At 50.4% G+C, this 16,787-nt stretch overlaps 1 protein-coding gene across 2 annotated transcripts in view; it reads left to right on the forward strand.

Annotated features, from left to right (window-relative positions):
• The first annotated feature begins 492 nt into the window (after positions 1–492).
• Positions 493–16,787, forward strand: part of LOC143956501 (alpha-1-antitrypsin-like) — a 60,149-nt gene continuing 43,854 nt past the window's right edge. Inside the window, exon 1 of one of the 2 annotated variants that reach the window (XM_077466700.1) lies at positions 493–591. The gene's annotated coding sequence lies outside the window, so the exon portion shown is untranslated. The remainder of the gene's footprint in view (positions 592–16,787) is intronic. The other variant, XM_077466701.1, reaches the window with a different exon arrangement.

Here is a 16,787-nt window from a genome sequence, read left to right on the forward strand (position 1 = left end):
GTTGTATACACCATTCCAAAAGCACCCCTGCCCATTAAAATCAATGGGTAGCTCCGCCGAAGCGCCTGCAAAGGGCCTCGGCAGCGACGCTTTGCGGGCACTTTCAACCCCTTATTTGGCCGCTAGCGGGGGTTAAAAGCACCCCACTAGCGGCTGTAAAGCGCCGCTAAAACAACAGTAAAGTGCTGCTAACACGACAGTAAAGCATCGCTAAAACTAGTCCCTGCACCTAAGTGTGAAAGTGCCCTTAGTGAAATACATGTTTTTTGTTTGTTTTTTTTATCACTTGAAATGCTCACACTATGACAAGTGACGCCAGGCATACATACGTCTTCATGTCACACCTATTTTTTTATTACAACGCTATAAACACACAAGGAAGTCAATGCAATAGAAAATGTGCCAAATTTTTTCTTATAAAATGTGAATATCAGGTTTGTTGCCCAATCCGGCGTTGTGCAAATGTACTTTGTTATGATGGGGGGCGGAGTTTTCTGAGAGTCCGAGAAATCTTTTGGCACTTAAAAATGTTGTTTCTGGCTCTCTGGCTCTGCAGATGTGAAGGATCCATCCGTGTAGAAGGTTGGTCAGGTTGGTACCGGTGATGGGTGGTGAAGGTCTAATTCTAATTGGAAATTTCTCAAGCAGTTGTGCTCTTTTCCCCATCATTGAATGTATTAATATTGTAAGGTGGGAGGGGATAATAATCTGTGTAGACGGTGTTCAGGGAATTGTTATCTTTTGCATTTTTTGGTTTTGGTTTGGAAATCTTTAAAAAAAACGGGCAAAAGATCCCGTCAGATTTATTTTTATTTGTGTCCTATTGTTAGATATCTCTTTACTACTTTTCCCAGAGAAACAATTAATGCCACGTACACACGATCGGAATTCTCGGCGGAAAAAGCGCTGATGGTTTTCCAGACGGAATTCGGCTCAAGCTGTCTTGCCTACACACGGTCACACCAAATTCCGATAGTTTAGAATGTGTGTGTTTTTTTAACTGTAGGGGGGCGTGGCTTGGCATCTGATGTCACTGATCCTCTTTTCCTATAACAGGGAACAGTCGATCAGTGACAGCCTCAGTAGGAAGCACAAAGAGAGGTTTGTTTACACTTACCTCTCCTCGTTCTTCAGCTCTGTGACCTGATCACGGGACACTAGCGGCGATCGGGTCCGCGGGTCCCGCGGCCATGGTCATGAAGCTCAGGACCAGCGGCACGCTCGCGACCCAAAGCTGGGAACTTAAAGGGAAGGTACAGGTACGTGATTGTGCCCAGCCTTGCTATTCTGACAACGCGTACGACGTGACTAGAAAAAGGAAGTTCAATAGCCAGTAGCTTCCGTCTCGTAGTTGAATCTGAATTGCATACACGCGATCGGAATTACTGATAGAATGTTCTTCCGTTGGGAAAATTGAGAACACGCTATCGATTTTTGGCTGGCGGAAATTCGGACAGCTAAATTTCCGATGAAGCGTACACACGGTCGCATTTTCCGATGAAAAGCTCTCATCGGTCTTTTTCTGGCCGGAATTCCGATCCCGTGTGTACGCGGCATTAGAAGTCTCTCCAAAGTCAGAAGAAACTCTTTCATAGTTGTCAGGTGTCCCCTCTGGAAGATATTCCCTCCCATTTTTTTCTAGTGACTACTGCAGAAAGTTGGATTATTACAATGGTCACCAGGACAAGCCAAGAGGGTGAATCTATCCAATGGTGATGTGGAGAGCAATAAAACCTGATGGGGGTTTTATTGGGGCGGCAAAAGTGTCCTTCTGCGTAGCTGGGAAGTAATAAGAATGGGAGTATAAGTGACTGTAGGTGCTTGCAGTGCAGAGACAACACTATCCAATGCCCGGGTAAAAGAAACTGTGCGCCCCTTCCTGGATGGAGGAAGGGTTCAGGACCTGGATCTGAACCTGGAACCTCTGCTTAGTGGCGGCCGGTGCTCAAAATTTTTGGGGGGAGGCGCAAACAAACTGAAAAATTATGAAAAAAAATCCCATCGATTGCAGCCTCACTGTGCCCATCAAACACAGCCACTTTACCCATCAAATGCTGCCACTGTGCCCATCAAACACAGCCACTGTGCACATCAAACGCAGCCACTGTGCCCATCAAACGCTGCCTTTGTGTCCCAAATGTTGCCACTGTGCCCATTAAATGCTGCCACTGTGTCCCAAGTGTTGCCACTGTGCCCATTAAATTCTGCCACTGTACCCCAAATGATGCCACTGTGCCCCAAGTGTTGCCACTGTGCCATCTGCCGGCACTTACCTTGTCTCGGGTGGGCAGCTGGTGACGGTGGCAGGCGGCGAGCGGTGTCCTCCATTTCTTCCCCAACCCCAATGTCTTCTCCTGCCCACTCCTCCTCTCGTCCTCTGCTATGATTGGACGCTTGGTAGGCGTCCAATCACAGCGCCTGTCATTTCAGCCAATCAGGTGACAGGTAACACAGACCCGGCAACCTGATTGGCTGAGAGGCGGTTCAATGTTAGCAAGTGGGAAGTGAATGCACAGCGTTGCGCCCGCTGCTCACATTTTTGTGTGCCTATGGCTCTAATCGGGTGCTTCCAAAAAACACCCCCGCCAGTGTAATTCAGATGCTCGGCGCCTGAAAATGGTCCGAGTACCTGAATAGGGGGTGCAGCGACCATAGATAGATAGATTCATGCGCTGCATGAATCTATCGTGATTAGAGCGGTGCAGGAGAGAAGGAGCGGCGCTCCTGCGCCCTTTATGGATGCACCACCACTGCCGCTGCTATGTCTGGTAGTAAATCTTCTTGCTGAGCTACCTGAGATTCTGGACAGTTCGCTATCTGATCCCTTAGACCAAGGGTCTACAAACTATGACCCTCCAGTTGTTAAGGTACTACAATTCCCATCATGCCTAGTCATGTCTGTGAATGTCAGAGTTTTACAATGCCTCATGGGACGCGTAGTTCTGCAACAGCTGGAGGGCCGTAGTTTGGAGATCCCCGCCTTAGACAATCTTGTCTTTTACCTTGTTTCTTGTGAACCTTGAACTCTTTACTCCTCCCGTTAACTTCCTATTTAAGCCTTTGCACCTCCTGTTTGCCAGATTATTGTGCTGTTCCCTGCCAATATCTCCACTGCTGTCCACATCTTTGCTACCATGCATTGCCGACATTTGGCTTGTTCCTCGGCTACACTTCTGCTTGATCCCAACCTGCTACATCTAGTACTTGGCCCTCTCTTGCTCACCTCTAGTGATGGCCGAACGGTTCGCCCGGCGGTCGTTTCGCGGCGAATTTCCGACTTTCGCCGTCCGCGGGTTCGAACGCCTTTTTCCGTCGTTCGCCCCGGCGGACTTACGTGTTTAATGTATACAAGAACTTTAACCTTTCGTGACACGTTTATCATGTGTTACAGGACAACCAATTGAGACATGACAGCTCATGGACACTTGGACATTCCCCCTAACCTATAAATACACCCGATCCGGTGGCCATTTTACATTCTTTCTTCTGTCACTGTAGGGAAAGGATCCTGTGTGGAGTAGGGACAGAGAAAACGCTAGCTATTTGGTACACAAAAGTTCTTTTCAGGACTGGTATAGGTGTTAGGTCAGCAGCCTGAGTTTCTTTTGTCAGTTTAGATAAAGGGACAGAGCGCTGTATGCTGCTATTTTAGGGACAGCTCAGCCAGATTAGTCTTTCTTCATCATCATCATCATCATCATCATTAGCTGTTACTATCAGGTCCACAAAAGAGCTGTTCCAGCTAATCGTTCCAGCCTACTCTTTTTTGCCAATTTGTATAGGGACAGGCAGGAAGCAGTGTGTCAGGCAGTGAGGATAATTTTAAAGACTTGCTGTTACTATTAGTTCCACAAAGGTTCTTTTCAGGACTGGTATCAGTGGTACGGTAATAGGCTTGTACACGTATAATATTCTTTCTTCCAAATATAGAAAGAATATTATACTTGACTGCTGCCCTTCTGCTGCAGTCTGCTAATCATTCACAACTCACTTGTTCCACAAAGCTCTTTATCAGGACTGGTAACTTGGTCTGTCTAGGGTGCTACGGTACATAGGCTTGGGTGCGGTACAGTCTGCTGTTCTGTAAGGACCGCTATCGGTCCACAATACATAGGGTTGCCGTGCACTACTGCTGACCGCTGCCCTATACTGCAGCAGTCCTTCATTGGTATAGGGACTGACGTACAGTCTGCTAATCACTAACACACAACCTGCTTGGTCCACAAAAGTTCTTATAAGGACTGGTAACTTGGTATAGGGTGCTACGGTACATAGGCCTGAGTGCGTTACAGTCTGCTGTTCTGTAAGGACCGCTATCGGTCCACAATACATAGGGTTGCCGTGCACTACTGCTGACCGCTGCCCTATACTGCAGCAGTCCTTCAGCGGTATAGGGACTGACGCACAGTCTGCTAAACACTAACACACAACCTGCTTGGTCCACAAAAGTTTTTATAAGGACTGGTAACTTGGTATAGGGTGCTACGGTACATAGGCCTGAGTGCAGTACAGTCTGCTGTTCTGTAAGGACCGCTATCGGTCCACAATACATAGGGTTGCCGTGCACTACTGCTGACCGCTGCCCTATACTGCAGCAGTCCTTCATTGGTATAGGGACTGACGTACAGTCTGCTAATCACTAACACACAACCTGCTTGGTCCACAAAAGTTCTTATAAGGACTGGTAACTTGGTATAGGGTGCTACGGTACATAGGCCTGAGTGCGTTACAGTCTGCTGTTCTGTAAGGACCGCTATCGGTCCACAATACATAGGGTTGCCGTGCACTACTGCTGACCGCTGCCCTATACTGCAGCAGTCCTTCATTGGTATAGGGACTGACGTACAGTCTGCTAATCACTAACACACAACCTGCTTGTTCCACAAAAGTTCTTATAAGGACTGGTAACTTGGTATAGGGTGCTACGGTACATAGGCCTGAGTGCGTTACAGTCTGCTGTTCTGTAAGGACCGCTATCGGTCCACAATACATAGGGTTGCCGTGCACTACTGCTGACCGCTGCCCTATACTGCAGCAGTCCTTCATTGGTATAGGGACTGACGTACAGTCTGCTAATCACTAACACACAACCTGCTTGGTCCACAAAAGTTCTTATAAGGACTGGTAACTTGGTATAGGGTGCTACGGTACATAGGCCTGAGTGCGTTACAGTCTGCTGTTCTGTAAGGACCGCTATCGGTCCACAATACATAGGGTTGCCGTGCACTACTGCTGACCGCTGCCCTATACTGCAGCAGTCCTTCAGCGGTATAGGGACTGACGCACAGTCTGCTAAACACTAACACACAACCTGCTTGGTCCACAAAAGTTTTTATAAGGACTGGTAACTTGGTATAGGGTGCTACGGTACATAGGCCTGAGTGCGTTACAGTCTGCTGTTCTGTAAGGACCGCTATCGGTCCACAATACATAGGGTTGCCGTGCACTACTGCTGACCGCTGCCCTATACTGCAGCAGTCCTTCATTGGTATAGGGACTGACGTACAGTCTGCTAATCACTAACACACAACCTGCTTGGTCCACAAAAGTTCTTATAAGGACTGGTAACTTGGTATAGGGTGCTACGGTACATAGGCCTGAGTGCAGTACAGTCTGCTGTTCTGTAAGGACCGCTATCGGTCCACAATACATAGGGTTGCCGTGCACTACTGCTGACCGCTGCCCTATACTGCAGCAGTCCTTCAGCGGTATAGGGACTGACGCACAGTCTGCTAAACACTAACACACAACCTGCTTGGTCCACAAAAGTTTTTATAAGGACTGGTAACTTGGTATAGGGTGCTACGGTACATAGGCCTGAGTGCAGTACAGTCTGCTGTTCTGTAAGGACCGCTATCGGTCCACAATACATAGGGTTGCCGTGCACTACTGCTGACCGCTGCCCTATACTGCAGCAGTCCTTCATTGGTATAGGGACTGACGTACAGTCTGCTAATCACTAACACACAACCTGCTTGTTCCACAAAAGTTCTTATAAGGACTGGTAACTTGGTATAGGGTGCTACGGTACATAGGCTTGAGTGCGGTACAGTCTGCTGTTCTGTAAGGACCGCTATCGGTCCACAATAGATAGGGTTGACGTGCACCACTGCTGACCGCTGCCCTATACTGCAGCAGTCCTTCAGCGGTATAGGGACTGACGCACAGTCTGCTAAACACTAACACACAACCTGCTTGGTCCACAAAAGTTTTTATAAGGACTGGTAACTTGGTATAGGGTGCTACGGTACATAGGCCTGAGTGCGTTACAGTCTGCTGTTCTGTAAGGACCGCTATCGGTCCACAATACATAGGGTTGCCGTGCACTACTGCTGACCGCTGCCCTATACTGCAGCAGTCCTTCATTGGTATAGGGACTGACGTACAGTCTGCTAATCACTAACACACAACCTGCTTGGTCCACAAAAGTTCTTATAAGGACTGGTAACTTGGTATAGGGTGCTACGGTACATAGGCCTGAGTGCGTTACAGTCTGCTGTTCTGTAAGGACCGCTATCGGTCCACAATACATAGGGTTGCCGTGCACTACTGCTGACCGCTGCCCTATACTGCAGCAGTCCTTCAGCGGTATAGGGACTGACGCACAGTCTGCTAAACACTAACACACAACCTGCTTGGTCCACAAAAGTTCTTATAAGGACTGGTAACTTGGTATAGGGTGCTACGGTACATAGGCTTGAGTGCGGTACAGTCTGCTGTTCTGTAAGGACCGCTATCGGTCCACAATAGATAGGGTTGACGTGCACCACTGCTGACCGCTGCCCTATACTGCAGCAGTCCTTCAGCGGTATAGGGACTGACGTACAGTCTGCTAAACACTAATACACAACCTGCTTGGTCCACAAAAGTTCTTATAAGGACTGGTAACTTGGTATAGGGTGCTACGGTACATAGGCTTGAGTGCGGTACAGTCTGCTGTTCTGTAAGGACCGCTATAGGTCCACAATAGATAGGGTTGACGTGCACCACTGCTGACCGCTCACCTATACTGCAGCAGTCCTTCAGCGGTATAGGGACTAAGAGTTTTGTCACAGGGTCATTTAAAAAATGACATGCAGAGGAAGAGGCAGGCCCTTCCGCAGGGGTGGTAGGGGTAGGGCAGGAGCAACAGGCTTGAGCCAAAGTGGGAAGTTGCAGAAGGTGCGTTCAATTACTTTAAAGGATGCACCAGACTTGGTTGAGTGGCTCGCTCAGCCTTACTCTTCTGCACCCTCCTCATCCTCTCGATCTGCACCCTCTTCTTCACTCTCTGCTATGTGCACCCCCAAAGACACTACCACCAACAACACGACCACCACCACCACCACCACATACCTTCCGCTTGAGTCACTGGAATTATTTTCCGATCCATATCAAGAGGACATTTCTGATGCGCAGCCACTCTTGGTATTGGATCAGGAAGAGGAGGTAGCAACAAGCGCTACTCAGCAGTCTGACGCCAGTACCCAGATCAGCCCAAGGAGGAGGTTGGTCCCCGGTGTTGCTGCCTACTCTACTTATAGCGGTGGGGAAGGTGACGTTGATGATGACGTGTCTAGTGATGTCACGTGGGTGCCCACAAGAGAGGAAGAGGAGGGGAGTTCAGAGGGAGATATGGACCAGCAGATAGGGAGGAGAAGCAGCAATGACTTACATTGCACAGCAGGGACAAAGCAGACTGCAAATGTATCAGGAGCGAGTCATCGACCATGTACGGTCACATCTGGCGCTCCCAGGACACCGGCACATGGCTCCGCAGTGTGGGCTTTTTTTAACGTGTCCGCTGCTGACAATAGCGTTGCCATCTGCAATCTTTGCAGTCAACGCGTTAGTCGCGGTAAGCCCAATACTCACCTAGGGACGACCGCCTTAAGAAGGCACATGAGCAGCCATCACCGAGCCCAGTGGGAGCAACGGAACACACAAAGCCACACTGCAGGCTCTCACCGTCCAGCCTCGTCTTCTACTTCTCCTTCTCCTCTCTCCTCACAATTGTCCTCCACTCCACCTTCCATCACGCCAAGCTCACATTTTTCTGCAAAAAGGCAGGCTTCCGTGGGCCTAATGTTTGAGCGTAAAAAAATGATGACGCCGGATAACCCTCTTGCCCAACGGTTGGCGGCTGGCTTGTCAGAACTCATAGCCCGCCAACTACTGCCATATAAACTGGTGGACTCGGAGGCCTTTCGCAAATTTGTGGCCATTGGAACACCACAATGGAAGGTCCCAGGAAGGAAGTATTTCTCAGAGAAGGGCATCCCAGAGCTATATGGCCATGTTCAGCGGCAAGTGAATGTATCTCTGGCACACAGTGTCGGTGCCAAGATACATCTGACCACAGACACGTGGTCTAGCAAACACGGGCAGGGAAGGTATATCAGTTTTACTGCCCACTGGGTGAACCTTCTGACGGCCGTCAAGCATGTAACCCGTGGCACCCGTGTAGATTTGGTTTTACCGCCACGGATTGCATGCAGGCCTGACTCTTCTTCTCCTCCTCCTACTCCATCCTCCTCCCTCTCCTCCTCAGCTGCCTCCTCCTTTTCCGCTGCTAGCGTCTCTTCCACTGCACCGCCCAAGCTCCCCAGAACCTATTCCACATGCCAGGTGAGACGTTGCCATGCCGTGCTGCGTCTGTTGTGCCTGGAAGCAAAGAGCCACACTGGCCCGGCACTCCTTTCAGCTTTGCGTTCACAGGCAGATGAGTGGCTAACACCGCTCAATTTGACAGTTGGTAAAGTGGTGTGTGACAACGGTGCCAATCTGCTTAGCGCATTGAAACAGGGCAAAATCACGCACGTGCCGTGCATGGCACACGTCTTAAACTTGGTCGTGCAGCGATTCCTTGTCAAATACCCTGGGGTCCAGGACATCTTGCGGCAGGCAAGGAAAATCTCGGCCCATTTCAGAAGATCTTACACGGCCATGGCTCGCCTTGCTGACATTCAGCGGCGACACCATCTGCCGGTCAGACGTCTTATTTGCGATTGCCCGACGCGATGGAACTCAACCTTCTATATGCTTGATAGGCTGCTCCAGCAGAAACGTGCAGTTAACGTCTACCTGTATGAACTCTGCGAAAGAAACGGTTCTGGGGAGCTGGGTTTTTTTTCACCGCGCCAGTGGCTGCTCATGCGCGACACATGCAGACTTCTGCGGCCATTTGAGGAGATCACCAAACTGGTCAGTCGCAGCCATGGCGCCATCAGTGACATGGTACCTTATGCCTTCTTTCTGGAGCGTGCATTGCGTCGTGTCATTGATCAGGCTGTGGAGGAGCAGGAGCGGGAAGATGAGGAAGTCGCAATGCTGGATGAATTCCCAGGGGGGGCTACTCTATCTGAGACAAGTCAACAACAGGAGTCTGATGAGGAGTCAGAGGAGGATGGTGCCGGGGCGGATGAGCAGGAGCAAGAAGAGCATGCTTTAAACCTTTCTGGGATCCCTGTTGTGCGAGGATGGGGAGAGGAGAATGAAGAGGACGACATTATCCTGGATGATGAGCAGGAGCCAGGCCACCACACCGCTTCCACTTTAGTGCAAATGGGGGCCTTCATGCTCCAGTGTTTTAATAGGGACCCCCGTATAAAAAGCATGAGGGTCAAGGACCAGTACTGGGTGGCAACGTACTTAGACCCCCGGTACAAACACAAAATGGCGGAAATGTTACCGCCGTCGCAGAGGGCTGTCAGAATGCAGCACTTCCAGGCCTTGCTTCGAGAAATGCTGCATTCTGCTTTTGCGTGCGCTGGCAGAGGAGCAATTCCCACTCCCAGAGAAGGATTTGCGGGTACCAATCCAACAGCGCCTGCAAGAAGAGGCCGGTTTGAAGATGTGTTGGTGACTTCGGATATGAGGTCATTCTTTCAGCCGACCCATCGACAGGTGTCATCCGGATCCAGCATCAGGGAACGCTTAGACCGTCAGGTGTCCGACTACATTGGGTTAACGGCCGATGTGGACGCTCTGAGGAGTGATGAACCCCTAGACTACTGGGTGGGCAGGCTTGACCTCTGGCCAGAGCTTGCCCAATTTGCAATCGAACTGTTGGCTTGCCCCTCATCCAGTGTCCTGTCCGAAAGGACGTTCAGCGCAGCAGGGGGGATTGTGACCGATAAGCGTACTCGCCTAGCTCACCACAGTGTTAACTACCTCACATTTCTAAAAATGAATGAGGCATGGATCTCGGAGGAATTCAACACATGTGATCAGTAGACCATGTATATGTCTATAAACAATTTTTGGAATCAAGCACACAGACCTTCTTAATTCATTTGGCTCACTTCCCTGACCCAAAAAAGCACACCGTACTATATGCCCCTACCCTCCTCTTTGAAGAGGTTGAGCGGTGTCATATTTCTACTGGGGCTGCTTATTATGAGGGGTTCCCACCATCCCTGTGCTGTGCTGACTTCCTCCTGGGTGTTCTTATTATGAGGGGCTCCCACCATCCCTGTGCTGTGCTGACTTCCTCCTGGGGGTTCTTATTATGAGGGGATCACACCATCCCTGTGCTGTGCTGACTTCCTCCTGGGGCTGCTTACGGTGCTGCTGTCAGCGCTGTATGTCACGGAGCTGCTGTCAGCGCTGTATGTCACGGAGCTGCTGTCAGCGCTGTATGTCACGGAGCTGCTGTCAGCGCTGTATGTCACGGAGCTGCTGTCAGCGCTGTATGTCACGGAGCTGCTGTCAGCGCTGTATGTCACGGAGCTGCTGTCAGCGCTGTATGTCACGGAGCTGCTGTCAGCGCTGTATGTCACGGAGCTGCTGTCAGCGCTGTATGTCACGGAGCTGCTGTCAGCGCTGTATGTCACGGAGCTGCTGTCAGCGCTGTATGTCACGGTGCTGCTGTCAGCGCTGTATGTCACGGAGCTGCTGTCAGCGCTGTATGTCACGGAGCTGCTGTCAGTGCTGTATGTCACGGAGCTGCTGTCAGCGCTGTATGTCACGGAGCTGCTGTCAGCGCTGTATGTCACGGAGCTGCTGTCAGCGCTGTATGTCACGGTGCTGCTGTCAGCGCTGTATGTCACGGAGCTGCTGTCAGCGCTGTATGTCACGGAGCTGCTGTCAGCGCTGTATGTCACGGAGCTGCTGTCAGCGCTGTATGTCACGGAGCTGCTGTCAGCGCTGTATGTCACGGAGCTGCTGTCAGCGCTGTATGTCACGGTGCTGATGTCAGTGCTCTGTATTACGGTGCTGCTGTCAGTGCTCTGTATCTCCTGCACCCTCTTGTTTGCCTACCCTGGTCCCTGACCTTCCCTCTCCTCCATTGCCTTCATTAGCTCCATAGTCCTGAATTGTCAGAACAATTTCCCAAATAAAAAAAAAATGCTTGTAGTTATCGATCCCAAATTCACCTCATACATGTATTATGCTATTGTCCAGGTGGTGGGACTACGTGCTACCCCCTAATAATTACCCCGTGGCCGCAAATTCGACCTAAAGGTTTGCGAAATTCGCCTCCCATTGAAGTCAATGGAGCCCGCGGCGAACGGTCGTTTTCGCGAACGTTTGTGTCCGTTCGCGTTTCGCGTTCGCGAAACGTCCCGTCGGAAGTTCGTCCATCACTACTCACCTCCTAGTGGGACAATCCTACGGACCATGATCTGGTGCTAGCACACAGAAAAACCCATCCCCACCATCAGGAGTGCTGGTGAAGACTTGTTAGTGCTTACACCCTGCAGCTTGGGTGAGCCCGCATCATCCACAATGGTGACCTGCTTGTGCGTGTATTCCTGCTGGTCGATAGGTGCGTCTCTACTGCTATGGCTACTGGTCTCTGAGCCTGACCCCTGACTGTGACAAGGTCATTGGGACTAAAAGAGGTGGGTGCAGCACACCGTGCCAAAATATCCACACCTGACCCATCTACTCAGAAGGTATCCATGTGATGAAGAACCAGACAAATTGTTTAGAGAATTTTTCCTCTTTATCGAGTACAGTATCTCACAAAAGTAAGTACACCCCTCACATTTTGGAAGAAATTACACTTGTCTACAATGTAAAGTAGTGAGTGTACAACTTGTATAACAGTGTAAATTTTCTGTCCCTTCAAAATACCTCAAGACACAGCCATTAATGTCTAAACCGCTGGCAACAAAAGTTAGTACACCCCTAAGTGAAAATGTCTGAATTGGGCCCAGAGTGTCAATATTTTTTGTGGCCGCCATTATTTTCCAGCACTGCCTTAACCCTCTTGGGCATGGAGATCACCAGAGCTTCACAGGTTGGCACTGGAGTCCTCTTCCCCTCCTCCATGTAGACATCATGGAGCTAGTGGATGTTGGAGACCTTGAGCTCCTCCACCTTCCATCTGAGGATGTCCCACAGATGATCAATAGGGTTGAGGTCTGGAGACATGCTTGGCCAGTCCATCACCTTTATTCTCAGCTTCTTTAGCAGGGCAGTGGTCATCTTGGAGGTGGTTTGGGGTGGTTATCATGTTGGAATACTGCCCTGCAGCCCAGTCTCTGAAGGGAGGGGATCGTGCTCTGTAGTGATGGCCGAACAGTTCGCCCGGCGGTCGTTTCGCGGCGAATTTCGGCTGTTCGCCCGTTCGGCGGACTATTGGCGCCGTTCGCCCGGCGGACTTCCGTGTTTTTACTGTGTAAAAGAACTTTGACCTGATGACACATCCATCATGGGGTACAGGACAGCCAATTGAGACATTACAGCACATGGACACTTGGACATTCCCCCTAACTTATAAATACACCCGATCCGGCGGCCATTTTACATTCTTTCTTCTTTCACTATAGGGAGAGGTTGCTGTGTGGAGCAGGGAGAGATAAATCGCTAGCTATTTGGTGCACAAAAGTTATTTTCAGGACTGGTATAGGTGTTAGGTGTATATAGGTTTGCTGTGATACTGATTGTTGCAGCTGCCTGAGTGTCTTTTGTCAGTTTAGAGAAAGGGACAGGACGCTGTGTCTGCTGCTGTAGGGACAGTCAGATTAGTCATCATCATCATCATCATCATTAGCTGTTACTATCAGGTCCACAAAAGTGCTATTCCAGTAACCAGTTATTGTTCCAGTAGCCTCTGTTTTGCCAGTTCATATAGGGACAGGCAGGAAGCAGTGTGTCAGGCAGTGAGGGTCAGTTTAAACAGTAGCTGTTACTATTAGTTCCACAAAGGTTCTTTTCAGGACTGGTATCAGTGGTACGGTAATAGGCTTGTACACGTATAATATTCTTTCTTCCAAATATAGAAAGAATATTATACTTGACTGCTGCCCTTCTGCTGCAGTCTGCTAATCATTCACAACTCACTTGTTCCACAAAGCTCTTTATCAGGACTGGTAACTTGGTCTGTCTAGGGTGCTACAGTACATAGGGTTGAGTGAGGTACAGTCTGCTGTTCTATAAGGACTGGTATCGGTCCACAATACATAGGGTTGAGGTGCACTACTGCTGACCGCTGCCCTATACTGCAGCAGTCCTTCATCAGTATAGGGACTGACGTACAGTCTGCTAATCACTCACACACAACCTACTTGGTCCACAAAAGTCCTTATAAGGACTGGTAAGGTATATAGGGTGCTACAGTACATAGGGTTGAGTGAGGTACAGTCTGCTATTCTATAAGGACTGGTATCGGTCCACAATACATAGGGTTGAGGTGCACTACTGCTGACCGCTGCCCTATACTGCAGCAGTCCTTCATTGGTATAGGGACTGAGAGCTTTGTCACAGGGTCATTTAAAAAATAACAGGCAGAGGAAGAGGCAGGCCCTTCCACAGGGGTGGTAGGGGTAGGGCAGGAGCAACAGGCTTGAGCCAAAGTGGGAAGTTGCAGAAGGTGCGTTCAATTACTTTAAAGGACGCACCAGACTTGGTTGAATGGCTCGCTCAGCCTTACTCTTCTGCACCCTCCTCATCCTCTCGATCTGCACCCTCTTCTTCACTCTCTGCTATGTGCACCCCCAAAGACACTACCACCACAACCACCACCACATACCTTCCGCTTGAGTCACTGGAATTATTTTCCGATCCATATCAAGAGGACATTTCTGATGCGCAGCCACTCTTGGTATTGGATCAGGAAGAGGAGGTAGCAACAACCGTTACTCAGCAGTCTGACGACAGTACCCAGATCAGCCCAAGGAGGAGGTTGGTCCCCGGTGTTGCTGCCTACTCCGAGATCTCTACTTATAGCAGTGGGGAAGGTGACGTTGATGATGACGTGTCTAGTGATGTCACGTGGGTGCCCACAAGAGAGGAAGAGGAGGGGAGTTCAGAGGAAGATATGGACCAGCAGATAGGGAGGAGAAGCAGGAATAACTTACATTGCACAGGAGGGACAAAGCAGACTGCAAATGTATCAGGAGCGAGTCATCGACCATGTGCGGTCACATCTGGCGCTCCCAGGACACCGGCACATGGCTCCGCAGTGTGAGCTTTTTTTAACGTCTCCGCTGCTGACAATAGCGTTGCCATCTGCAATCTTTGCAGTCAACACATTAGTCGCGGTAAGCCCAACACTCACCTAGGACGACCGCCTTAAGAAGGCACATGGGCAGCCATCACCGAGCCGAGTGGGAGCAACGGAACACACAAAGCCACACTGCAGGCTCTCACCGTCCAGCCTCGTCTTCTACTTCTCCTTCTCCTCTCTCCTCACAATTGTCCTCCACTCCACCTTCCATCACGCAAAGCTCACGTTTTTCTGCAAAAAGGCAGGCTTCTGTGGGCCTAATGTTCGAGTGTAAAAGAATGATGACGCCGGATAACCCTCATGCCCAATGGTTGACGGCTGGCTTGTCAGAACTCATAGCCCGCCAACTACTGCCATAAAAACTGGTGGACTCGGAGGCCTTTCGCAAATTTGTGGCCATTGGAACACCACAATGGAAGGTCCCAGGAAGGAAGTATTTCTCAGAGAAGGGCATCCCAGAGCTATATGGCCATGTTCAGCGGCAAGTGAATGTATCTCTGGCACACAGTGTCGGTGCCAAGATACATCTGACCACAGACACGTGGTCTAGCAAACACGGGCAGGGAAGGTATATCACTTTTACTGCCCACTGGGTGAACCTTCTGACGGCCGTCAAGCATGTAACCCGTGGCACCCGTGTAGATTTGGTTTTACCGCCAGGGATTGCATGCAGGCCTGACTCTTCTTCTCCTCCTCCTCCTACTCCATCCTCCTCCCTCTCCTCCTCAGCTGACTCCTCCTTTTCCGCTGCTAGCGTCTCTTCCGCTGCACTGCCCAAGCTCCCCAGAACCTATTCGACATGCCAGGTGAGACGTTGCCATGCCGTGCTGCGTCTGTTGTGCCTGGAAGCCAAGAGCCACACTGGCCCGGCACTCCTTTCAGCTTTGCGTTCACAGGCAGATCAGTGGCTAACACCGCTCAATTTGACAGTTGGTAAAGTGGTGTGTGACAACGGTGCCAATCTGCTTAGTGCATTGAAACAGGGCAAAATCACGCACGTGCCATGCATGGCACACGTCTTAAACTTGGTCGTGCAACGATTACTTGTCAAATACCCTGGGGTCCAGGACATCTTGCGGCAGGCAAGGAAAATCTCGGCCCATTTCAGGAGATCTTACACGGCCATGACTCGCCTTGCTGACATTCAGCGGCGACACAATCTGCCGGTCAGACGTCTTATTTGCAATTGCCCGACGCGATGGAACTCAACCTTCTATATGTTTGATAGGCTGCTCCAGCAGAAATGTGCAGTTAACGTCTACCTGTATGAACTCTGCGGCAGAACCGGTTCTGGGGAGCTGAGGTTTTTTTCACCGCGCCAGTGGCTGCTCATGCGCGACGCATGCAGACTTCTGCGGCCATTTGAGGAGATCACCAAACTGGTCAGTCGCAGCCATGGCGCCATCAGTGACATGGTACCTTATGCCTTCTTTATGGAGCGTGCATTGCGTCGTGTCATTGATCAAGCTGTGGAGGAGCAGGAGCGGAAAGATGAGGAAGTCGCAATGCTGGATGAATTCCCAGGGGGGCTACTCTATCTGAGACAAGTCAACAACAGGAGTCTGAAGAGGAGTCAGAGGAGGATGGTGCCGGGGCGGATGAGGAGGAGCAAGAAGAGCATGCTTTAAACCTTTCTGGGATCCCTGTTGTGTGTGGATGGGGAGAGGAGAATGAAGAGGACGACATTATCCTGGATGATGAGCAGGAGCCAGGCCACCACACCGCTTCCAGTTTAGTGCAAATGGGGGCCTTCATGCTCCAGTGTTTTAATAGGGACCCCCGTATAAAAAGCATAAGGGTCAAGGACCAGTACTGGGTGGCAACGTACTTAGACCCCCAGTACAAACACAAAATGGCGGAAATGTTACCGCCGTCGCAGAGGGCTGTCAGAATGCAGCACTTCCAGGCCTGGCTTCGAGAAATGCTGCATTCTGCTTTTGCGTGCGCTGGCAGAGGAGCAATTCCCACTCCCAGAGAAGGAGTTGCGGGTACCAATCCAACAAATCCTGCAAGAAGAGGCCGGTTTAAAGATGTGTTGGTGACTTCGGATATGAGGTCATTCTTTCAGCCGACCCATCGACAGGTGTCATCCGGATCCAGCATCAGGGAACGCCTAGACCATCAGGTGTCCTACTACATCGGGTTAACGGCCGATGTGGACGCTCTGAGGAGTGATGAACCCCTGGACTACTGGGTGGGCAGGCTTGACCTCTGGCCAGAGCTTGCCCAATTTGCAATCGAACTGTTGGCTTGCCCCTCATCCAGTGTCCTGTCCGAAAGGACGTTCAGCGCAGCAGGGGGGATCGTGACCGATAAGCGTACTCGCCTAGTTCACGACAGTGTTAACTAC

Source organism: Lithobates pipiens, unplaced genomic scaffold (assembly GCF_037356315.1).
Source record: "Lithobates pipiens isolate NorthernLeopardFrog02 unplaced genomic scaffold, aLitPip1_a1.2 Scaffold_37, whole genome shotgun sequence".
Classification (NCBI taxonomy): Eukaryota; Metazoa; Chordata; class Amphibia; order Anura; family Ranidae; genus Lithobates; species Lithobates pipiens.